This window comes from Excalfactoria chinensis, chromosome 6 (genome assembly GCF_039878825.1).
Source record: "Excalfactoria chinensis isolate bCotChi1 chromosome 6, bCotChi1.hap2, whole genome shotgun sequence".
NCBI classification, from domain to species: Eukaryota; Metazoa; Chordata; class Aves; order Galliformes; family Phasianidae; genus Excalfactoria; species Excalfactoria chinensis.
The window spans coordinates 32751925-32763635 of NC_092830.1; positions in this window are offsets into that span (position 1 = coordinate 32751925).

Here is an 11711-nt window from a genome sequence, read left to right on the forward strand (position 1 = left end):
TTCTTACTGTGCTACCCAGGGACTCGTGACAGGCCTTGCAGACCTCACATGTGAGGCACTGTACAAATATCCATCTCCCAAGCCTCTGCACTCTTTTAACCCAAGGCCCCAATCTTGCATATGCTTACACACTTGAGTAACTACCAATATCACATGGCCCTACTGAAATCAACACCACTGATGAATGAATGAAATCAGTAATTACCCATGTGCTTAATTATTTGCAGAACTGGGGGCTAAGTGCTTCATTTTTAGCTTTTGGCTTCAAAATATTGGTTCTAATCTAGTGCGCCTCACTTTGTGTTCAGTCCCACAAGGAACAACACAGTCTGGCCTAATTAAGCAAAGAACTTAACAAAGTGTTTAAGCGTGTAAGTAAACCCGTTGGTTGAACACTGTGTTGCTTGGCTTGACACGCTTGGCTCCTTGCAGGACTGGACCTTAGCACAGGCAGCGGGGTAATGTATCTCCAGGAGTGGGCCAGAGCACAACTGGGTGCACAGGGTGCTGGGCACAAAGGGACTTCCTTGGCTCTCATCATCCTCATAGAGATAGCACAGTGGGTAAGCCAGAAGCTTCTGGCCAAGCTGGGGATCCACCACTGGGTCAGCATTCCTCCCTATTTCTGTCTGTTTTTTTTTTGCCAGGCTGAGGGATCCTGGGACAGAGCTTGTCTCTCCCAACATGCAGAGCTCTCCCAAGCTGGGGTGAGGCTTTCCATAATAGCTGGATTCTGACAAACACTAATTTTAGGTACTTTAGAACACAAAATAATGATAACACCCTTCCTGGAAAAAAAATCCCCCTGGACCTGTGTAAAATTAGCATCACGCTGGCTGTCCCACTTTTGCTCTTGCTATGTGGGGCAGTCTGGCTTATTAACGTACTGGACTTGTTCAAACATCCTATGCTTTACCCCTTGCATGGGGACCCCAGGGAGCCAGCCTGCTTCTCCTGGCAGCCTGAGGAAGAACCTGTTCCCCATGATGGCCAAAGCCTCCTGCACACCTCCCTGGGAAGGCAGCAAAAGTACAAGCCAAGCGCTGATGGAGAAGCTGCAGGCTGGAGCGCACTTTCTTGGCATGGCAGACCCAGAGCAATGAGAGCTGTGGGACAGAGGACAGCACAGAGTCTTCTCACAAGAGAAATCCCCACAAGCACCATTGGTCACCATAACCCACAATTAGTACAAAGTATGACATCTACCAAGGAGTTCTGTAGGTATGGTGGAGGAAGGACGGTTGGACTAGATGATCTTACAGGTCCTTTCCAACCTTGTGATTCTGAGTTCTGATGTGATCATTCCTTTGAGAGCTGTTATCTGCCCAGGTGGAAACTTCCTGCAGTGTCTCCCTAGGGTGAAGCAACTTCAGAGCTGCTGTGAGATTCGTTCTAGCATGAAAAGGAAATCCTGGCAAACATTCAACATCCAAGAAGCAATGGGGGGAGAAAAGAGGAGGGAACCTCCAAGGCACATCCACAAGTGATGACTGCTCGTGTTACAAAAGTGTTCAAGAAGATGAAACGTCCCCTTATGGAACAAAGACCTCTGAAATAAACTTCTTTGTAATGTCACTTTCTCTGCTCATTCCAAACTACAATCTGCTCCAAAAATCACTTTCTCATCCACTGTTCACTGTGCATGTTATGAATCCGATCCTGACTCAATTCTCCTGTTAAATACTGACATCACAGTGTATCTTAAACAAGAGCAGCAGTTAAACTTCTCTTGCCCCACACGGCAAAGCCCCAGGAGCGAAGCATAAGCGACAAATTTATTTCAACAAACAGAAATCAGGCAGCTCTTTTTCTCTGCGCAGCTTTTTCTCCCCAGTGGGACATCAAATTGTTGTGTTGGGGTTTTTTGTTTTGTTTTGTTTTTTCCACATGACACATTATTCCATTTAAGTGCTTGTGCATATTTATTAATAGAGGAAAAAAGAACAAGTGAACAATGAGCTGCTCAGGGGAGGCTGAAATCCTGCACTGGAGCAGTGAATCAGAGGAGCAAATCCATTTAGCAAAATGCTCATTTTAAGACATGTTCCTTTCACACTTGAGTTATTTTTCTCTGCACCCCTAACTTAATTAGAATCCTGGTGACACACCTGTCCTGCTTCCATACACCACGTGCAGCTGTGTTCAGGATCCCTGAGCCGTGCATCCCAACCCACTGCTGTGATATGAACAGAGAATGACCACAGCCAGCTCCACCAACATGCTGGGAAGCAAAGCAACGTCGAGACAAACATCCCTTATTCCAGGGAGGCCTGAGTCCGACTGTAAATGAGCCAAAGTAAAATGAGAACTATGCAAAGTTATTGCTGCTGGGTAGATGTTACTGAGACAATTCTGACACTCCATCATGTACCCTGTAAGTGCAGGTTGCAAAGATCTCCCAGGCTGATGGGACACAACCTCCTTGCAGTTACTGGAGAGGGACAGAGATTGTTATCACTGTTTATCATTCAGCTTGTGACAGCTCCTGAGCACTGTGCTAGGTGCTGCTGACAAAACAAGCAGAAAGACAGTTGCTGGCATAAAGAAATATACACACAAAGCAGATAAAACCATGAGTACAGTTCCCAAAGCACTGATAAGCAGATCCACACAGCTGGTCTTGAAAAGGAAGTCAGAAGAAAGCAAGCCACACCATGAAGATGTGCTAGCTCAGGGAACTAGAGAGGGAAAGAACACATTGCTCACTTGCTATCGAATGTAGCATGAGAAGGAATTTTTATGGACCAGTTCATCACTTACCACAACCTCCCAGCTTTGCCAGTTGACACCTAAACTCCTGTTACCTGGGGATGGCAAAGTCCCCCGGAGATAGGAGAGGTCAGGTGTATTTTATTCATTTCCTCTTTCCAGATGGGATTGTTGTTTACCAGCTGTGTGCTCCGCAGTTTCAGCTCTCTCTTGGCTCTGCTTAAATAGCTTCCCAAAAGCTGAGCCAGTGGGAGGTTGCTGCTGGCTTCAGCAAAGCTGGGACAGTCCCTGATGTTGTCATACCCCCATGCTAACCCAAGCACCAAACCCCTCTGTTTACAGTATTGCTGTTTCTATGTTCAGTCAAATGAGATTAGCAGATTTCAGGCAGTGCTTAATGAAAGCTGAGTTTTTCAGTGCCCACATTTTGCCTTTTCAGCCTGCGAGCAAAGGCTGGAAGGTCAGCCTGGCATTCAGTCTGCAGCATGTGACCATTTAATGAGGGAGGTCTATGAACTACAGCGCTAATGCACAGAGTCACAAAAGCTGCAGCCCAATGTGACTTGCTTCACTACAGTGGAAGGATTTTTCTGTGATTAAGGCCCGGGACAAGGGAAACAAACCTATTTATGGCCTTTCACAGCTCTAGTAGGTGACTATGGGCAGATTCTGTAACCACTTCCCACCTTAGGAGTCTCCTACCATAAAAGGAGATAAAAATGTTCTTTCTCACAGGAGGATGCAATGGGTTCAGGTGTTAGTGGAATGAATGGCACAGTAATGCTTGTGAAATGTAAAGACTAAAATGGAGAGAGCCCTGCTGTGCTAGCTTTTAAAGCCTGCATGTAATAGCTGGATCGCAGAGGGCTTTTGGTTCTCCCTGCAGCACCTGCAAGAAATGTAGCTTCATTGTTTCCCTGCACACTGCTATCTTGCCCAACTACAAGCAGCCTGGAAAACATCAGGCAGGCAGAACAAGCAAGCACAGCAGCTGCTGCGGATAGTGTGGAATGATGTCAGTAAGCGTGCTGCACCCACACAGAGCCCAAGGGACAGGCACTCTTTGCACTGCCTACTGAGCACTGGCATCTTGCACAGAGGAGCAAAGGGCTCTTCACTCCTGAGCAGCCTGCCCAAGCTGCCCCTGCTTGGGGCCAGGGGGGGATGAGGCAATGTCCTTTCAGTTGTTCTGTGATTCATACTGGCTCATTGGTAAAGCAGAGAAGGAGCTGGGGAAGGGTGGGACTCAGCCCCCACCACTGCAGCTCTGTATGTAGGTTAAAGACAGGCATATGCCTGGGGGCTGTGGAAATTCCTGGGAGGCCCCGACAGCTAGAAAATGTGCAGGGTGTTTTCCATATAGGAAATGCCACAGCCAATGAAATAAATGGGAGATCTTCTGTTTATTTCCACGGGCTTTGCTTTAAGCTCTAACACACCTGGTACATAGGAATATACCCACGTACCCTGTGCTTCTCACCAGAGTGTGGCAAACATCACTTCTGCCTGGATACACCCTTAGATACCAGTTGCCAAGTCTAACGTCACCTGCTCCTCACCATCACTGCTCTGAATTCTCCCCTGTCTGAGGGTCACTGCTCCCTGCCATGATGCCAACACCAGCCTGCATCCACCTCGTGCTGCCTGCCCAACCCCCTTTGCAGTGTCACCTTTTTGCTGAACATTTATGCTATAAATCAACACTCTCCTCTTCAGGAGGAAGTTTTGCTCCTTATAAAGCAACCAGCTCTAACTGTAATCTTGTCAAATCCCACCTTACCATGTGAGTCTCCAGCGAGGTTATCATCTTGAATGATCATAATGAGAATGAAATTACAGCCTCGGGAGGAGGCAGAAAGTCCCTGTACTCCACGGACTTAACCCAAGGTTGAGCAGATGTGGCCAGGTTTTAATTCCTCCCTCTCCCAGGCTTTCTGCTGGACATGTATGCATGTCTTTGACCCTTTTAGCATGAGACAGAAATATACTGAAGAGACTGAGAAGCTTGCATACGGGCACAGAGGAAAAAGTGTCTTCTTCCCATTTCCCCTCATGATTTGCACACATATAGTACAGGGCACCAATTCTTCTAACAGTTTGTGTCACCTTTATCAGATTTGCCACTGAAAAACAACAACAACAACAACAATGAAATACCATTTTCTCTCCCCTGCTGTCAGGAGGAAGTCACAAATAAACAAGAAGACAAAGTGAGAAGCTAACTAGAAATCGGTAAAGCCAATAAAGCAATCATGCTGAGGAGGAGATGGCAGCTGGAGTGAAGCAGAGAGAGTTTGTTTATTCTTATCTCTTTCCCTCACCGCGGCAAAGGGACGGCCCCAGACGATGGTAAGTAAAACACTATCAAGTGGCTTCTCCTCCTGAGTGTCCTTCTAAATAATTTGTCCACTTTTGTCACTAGGGCAGGATTGCTGCCTTCAGCCGATGGACAAAAGCCATCGTTTATCACTGTGAGGAGCAGGGCAGGCCTGCCACCTCACGTTGCCATGGAAACAAGCAAGTGCAGCCTGCACCTGGGGATGCACCCGCTGCCCACAGGTGTTCTGTAGGGTGAGGGGAAGCCAACCCATAGCTTCCTATTTCACTCTCCTTCTTTAACAAAACCACTCTAGGAATCCACATCAGCCCTGCTAGGTGCCATGAGTGGTTTTTTGCAACAAACATGGTACAGTGACATGAAAAAGAAAAGACAGATTTTCCACTGGGTGACAGCTGTGAATAGGGCTTGTGGTCACCCCATGGTAACAGCCCCAGCTCTACACATCCAGCCTATCTGTGACAGTCTACAGCTGCCATAACTGAACGTCGCAATTTGCAGACAGTTTCCTTTAAGCCAGCCTGATACAGGCCCAAGTACCCAGCCCTAGAGCAGCAAATGCAGGCAGCCATGCCCCCCCCCCATGCTGCCTTTCTTCATTTCTAAACGTGGGCTGATTTCTGACCTCCAGCTGCTCAGCAGGCTTCCCCTGCTGCCGTTTCCATGGAACTCATTTTGTTACAATAAGATAAAAATATGCCTGATCTCCTCCTAGCATGTTAGTAATCAGTGAAGGAAAGCAACAGGAGCACATGCAGGAAAACACCATTGCCGTTTTCCAAAGACATGCAAAAAATGGCACACAAAAATGTCCATATTAAACATGCACAAAGTCTGGCCCACGGTATCTTCTCTTAGTGTGAAGACTCTTTTACGAAGCATACAACCTCATTCAAGTAGACATTCCAGTAGATGCAGCTCTCTGCAGCACAGGCAATGCTGCTAGAGAGCAGGGGTACAAAACCTGCCCTGAGATTCAAGCAGTACTTGAATAATAAACACCTAAAGATTTGGGTGCAGAGGAAAACAGTCACCATCTCCGGTACAGTCCTGCACAGGCTGCTGTTTAACTCTGGAATTTACACAGATTCTTCACGTATTAAAATACCAGCAGCTGTCCTTTGGTCTCACCAGCAAAACTGGCTTAGTGTTAGTGAAAGGCTCCATAACTGCAATCGCAGGAGTCTCAGCAGCAAGATAGAATTTAAGACCAGCTAATTGAATTCCTCGTTGTTTCATTCTATCAAAACTGACACCCTCATGTATTATTATTATATTTGAAAGCACACTGAGCATGTTTCCGTCCCAGTGTCATGATGCTCCACAACACTGCTGAAAGCTGCAGCGACAAAACAGCTGTGTGCACAAGTAATGGCAAGAAAAGCTTGCCAATATAGTGTTTTGCACCCCGGGGGTCTCCCCTCCTCTCTTCCTTATACCAGAGAAGACACCAGCAGCACGCATGGCACCCACTGCTCCACAGTACAAAGTTATGACTATGGCTTTGTCATTTTCAGCCCTTAAACTTGCATAGTGAGACAAAACAAAACCAATGAAACACGTTGTCAGTACAGCACTTCATGTCTCAATCACCTTAATGATATGATTATAATAAATGACAAGTGATTATAACAAATAAGGATGAAGTTAGCAGGAGTTTTCCTATTACTTTCAGTGGCATCAGAATTTTATGAACTTGACTTTTGAATCCGAGGGCACTCTTGAATTGTGCATTTACATTCGTGCATATGCATCTTCACCTAAAAAATTGCCCTATAATATCAATTTTTCTGCCTGTTCAGGAAACAGCATTTAAACACCTTTAAATTAGCCTTCTTCTGTGTCTCATCTCTATGCTCTCACTGGCCTCTCCTTGCTCTGCTCTTACTCTCAAAGACTTAAAGCAATGGCATTTCTTCACCTCTTTCCACAGCAGACAAATTCATTTCCTCATCGCCAGTCTTGCCCATCACCACCAAGCATGTCTTTGGTTTCTGACATACCAATAAAGTCTTGAAACTCAAACATAATCATTTCTCCATGTAGCACTGGCTGTACCCTTGGAAATCTTAGGGGTTTGTTCCCTTGAAAGTTTCATATAAAGAAAAAACCTGACTGATCAGCCAAGCACAAGCACAACCATCACAGATGCAGAGACAGGGTTAAGGATGCTGCATTAACTCTGCCAGGTAGGGCCCCGAGTGCCCTCCCATGGTCTTTTGGGGGTGTGGGGCAGACTCTGCTGAGCCATCCTGCTGCTGAGCTGCCTTCCCAGGGAGCAGGGACATGCCTGGCATGGCTCTCATCCTGCCTTTCAGGGCCCCACAGAGAGCTAAAAATATCCTTTCCCAGAACCTTACAAAAGATAGGGATCTTCTGGTTCACAGTTTAACTCCTTGGGCAGCACACGATACAAAAGCTGAAAAGCCATGGGCATAAGACACCATTAAGACACCAGAAAACATGTAAATACCAAAAGCTCTGCATGCAATTTCAGTTTGTGCCTTTGTTTTTTAGAGCTGGCAAATGACAAGGAGGGGGCTTTGAAGGGAAATATCACCCTTCAGTATCCACCCACTACAAGCTCCTGTCAGAAACAAGGTGCCAAGCCAGATGTATCTTAGGTCTTTTATTTTCCCATCCAGTCACACGCAGTATTTGAGCACATGACCACAGCAAAACACACAGATGTACCTGTGCTCCTGGCTGCAGGGCTGTGTAAATGCTAAAGCTGACTGTTCATAAAGGATGTTGGTAATTGTCAGAGAGCTCAGAATGTGAAGGATGGAAAAACAGCCATTCCAGGTCCAGGAGCTCAATCTATTTATCTTACAAAGAGAGGAGGTTAAGGAATGATTTGGTCAAAGACTACTGGTGTTTACAGGGAGAGTGCAATATTGAGATCAGAGTCCTCAGTTAACACAGGATAACCCTAATGCTGAAAATAGACAAGATGGGACTGAAAAGATGGGGCAGATGCTCAACTGTGCAAATAATGAGTTTATTCCCAAAGCCAAAGCTGGAGCAAACAGATTGATTCTTCATTAAAGATCCTTCTGAATGAAGTTTGGATCTTTTTATTTTTCTTCCTAAAAACATGTGCTGGAATCTAAACAAATACAAAAAGAAGAAGGCTTGTGCTTGTGACCTGCACCATCCAACAGAACAGTGCTCCGTTTTGCTTCTGTGACTGTTATGTGCCTTTGTTTCTTGTACGGGCAGTTCTGACCATTTTTCCAGGCAGATAAGGGGTGTAAGTGCAATCCTGACCACAGATGCTTGGCAGATCTGATCTCTGGTCTCGCTACTGATAGCTTCTCACCTGCACGTGCCCTGAACCAGAACCTGCAGGAGCAGCAGCCATTTGGCTCCTAGAATCACAGCCCCCTTTGACACTCAGCACATCTCCATCAGCTCACCGCCTCCAGCTCTACCCGTCTCACCTTTCCTGGTGCCTACTAAAGGTGGAAGACCCTTTTGACACACCAGTCCAAGCAGGTCTGATCTAGTCCTTAATTCTCCATCTCGTGTTTCCCTAATACCCAATGTAATACCACCTTCACAGTGCTCTAGACTGATTCCCTGTGTCCTATCCAACATGATCATGCAGGACAGATTATATCTTTCTTTGAAGGCATTTAAGACCGATTTCATGTCTCACTGCAGCCTCCTCCTGCCCTGACAGCACCTCTCCTGAGGGGTCACAGCTCTCAGTTAGTTTTGCTGCTCACCTTGCTCCAAGTGCACCTCATCTGCCTCGAAACGTGACCCCAAGGTGGACATGGGGCTGCAGACACTCCACTAACACACACCAAAGCCCCATAATCTGTCACGTGTGTCCGAGAGCAGAACTTTGCCCTTTCTTAATCGTATCTCATTTATCAGCAATATAACGCTTTGCACATTATCATCCCAATTACAAAGGCTTGTAGGTGATAATGAGATTCCACTGGATATATTCCAGCAAAGCACATTCTAGGTTTTACTAACTTCATTAACCAAGAAAAGCTGGTTAATGGCAGAAAAGTGCAACGATGCACATAATCATACTGGTTGCTTTGCTGCTACAATTATATTATTAAGATGGATCTTTGAGGTACAGTTTCCATGTATAATTAGTGGTTTATCCCTTCAGGAAGAAGAAAAAAAGCAAAAGCACCCTAAGGCTTGAATAAAATGGCTCTTACTGAGCATACAAATGAAGCCGTGCTCTCAGGGTCAGGCTCCAAATGGGATTTGTGAGCTACAGGAGCACAAGGATTTGGAAACCCAACAGAGGCTCCCGGGGGATGTGAAGTGCCTGAGTGTGAATTGCAGCCCCTGGCACCCCTGTGTGCAAACAGACATGCATGAAGGAGATCCCCACCTCACCAGGCACCTCACTTGTCCCACAGAATCATAGAATCACAGAACGGCTTAGGTTGGAAAGGACCATCGTGTTCATTTAGTTCCAATCTGCTGCCTTGGGCTGGTTGCCCCCCATCAGACCAGGCAGCCCAGTGTCTCATCCAACCTGGGATGGGACATTCACAGCTTCTCTGGGCATCCTTTCCCTAAAATCTCAGGTCTCATGGAATCATAGAATCATTTGAGTTTTAAGGGACACTGAAAGGCTATCTGGTCCTGGCCACGTAGTTAATGTATATAAGAAGTAACAAAGCTACTTCACAAAATGCTTCAATCTCAGAAGAAGAAAACAAGCAGCTCCGGGCTGTTGAAACAATGGGAAACCCTCTGATTGCTCCTTCTACAAAACAACAGAACAGAAGACAAGGGCACCTGATCTTTTGGTTGCTTTTCTCTCCCAGTTAAATCACACTTTATCATCCTGACAAAAAGCAAAATGCCCTTTTTTTATTCACCGGGAGTTCTCTTACAGACCTAATCAAGTTGTCAGGAGAAATACTATTATCCTCACCACGTGAAATTAATCTATCGGGAATTTATCTACTGTATTGAGTGTGTATATGACACTCATTTGGATCAGCTCGTATATACGTCTTCTGCTTGGTAGCCCTTCACGCAATAAAACAGCCTTCAGAACTCAATCTGTGGATGTCCTACAGCCTTTGGCACAGCTGCTCTGCCTCGGAGCTTAGCAGGAGCCCTCGCTGGATTTAATCAGGCAGGCAGAGCTCAGAAATTCAGCCGGAATCCTTGCTGCTATTAGAAATATGCACTGTCATCTGCTAATTCGGGCTCAGAACCAATTCAGAAACTCAAGAGCCATAAATCCTCGTGTGAACGTTGAGCCCTCTGAAGCGTATCCTGGAGCGCTCGTTTTTGGAGAGGCAGAATACACGAAGGAATGCAGAGCGTCTAGCCAAAGTGTGATTTGAAATACACTCCTCAATGAAGCCAAAGACTTTTCCAAAACTGAAAACTTCTGCTTTTTCCTACCTGCCTCTGACGTCCATGACCTCACACAGGAGCAGCAAAGTGCTGGCAGTGCCAGCAGAGCTGAAGTTGTTGTCCTCCCTCCCTAAGCAAGCAGGAGTATCACTAATACTGACCAAAAAGGATTTTAACCCTTGTCACAAAGCACCCTCACATCTCTGTGCTTCAAAAACGCTGCAGCCCTCTGAAACCAGACAGAACCTGCCAGCTGGGAGAACAACTGCAGGTGAGGCTGTCAGCTCCATGTGCATACAGACGTGTTTGCCCTCATTCATCACTGTTGGGCACTACAAGAGGTGAGGAGCAGCCCTGACTGCAGGCACCAGCAGCCCCCCATAGTGAGACTCAGGCACCTGCTGGGTTTCCATAAAAGCTGATCTTCTCATCAACTGCAGACATAATTTTTTCAGGCTCCTTTGACATCCTTCTCCAGGAGACACAGATGTGAGGTAGATATCCTCGGGAAAAATATGCCTCTGCTGATCAACGCTTGATTCTTGGCTTGGGTTTGTGTTCTGCAGCAGCCTGGGGCACCACCATGGCTGGTGGTCTGGGATTCCGACTGCATATCAGCCCCCAGAAGGCCATTGTGATCCCCTATTGCTATGCTGGGAGCAGCCAACTCTGCAGAGCCCAACCCTGCAGCTGATCTGTGGGGAACACACAGCCCTCAGTGGGGGCTGGGTGGGCTCTGAGGTCCTTCTAACCCAAACTATGCTGTAGTTCTACAGCAGGGAGAGAACTGACAGCACCCACTGCCAGACTGGATGCCACATACCAACACATCAGCAGCGCGGACACCAGATCCTTCCCAGCCGCTTTTTGGGTGCTAAGATAGTTCTTTTGGCACTAGCAACGTCTTTTTGGACACAACCAATGGCTTTTTAGGCACTAACAACACTTCTTGTGGGTACCAATGATGCCTTTTGGGGATACTGGCAGTTTTTGGGGGTACCGACAAGAGTTTTGGAGTCACTTATTGGATACCAACCACAGCTCTCAGTTCTAAGGACGTTCCGGAGGTACCAACGAGCTCGTTGGACAACGACCCCCCCCCCTCCTCCCCAACGACCCCCGGGACGCCCCGCACACGTGCCACGCCACCTGCCCCGCAGCCCACGGGGGTGCACCGCCCCGCCTCCCACCAGCCAACGAGCGGGAGGGGTCTCTGGTCGCCGGCCAATGAGAGAGCGGCGGGCGCCCCCCCTTTCTCGCCGCCGCCCCTATTTAAAAGGCGCCGCGCAGCCGCGCGCTCCCGAAGGCGGCG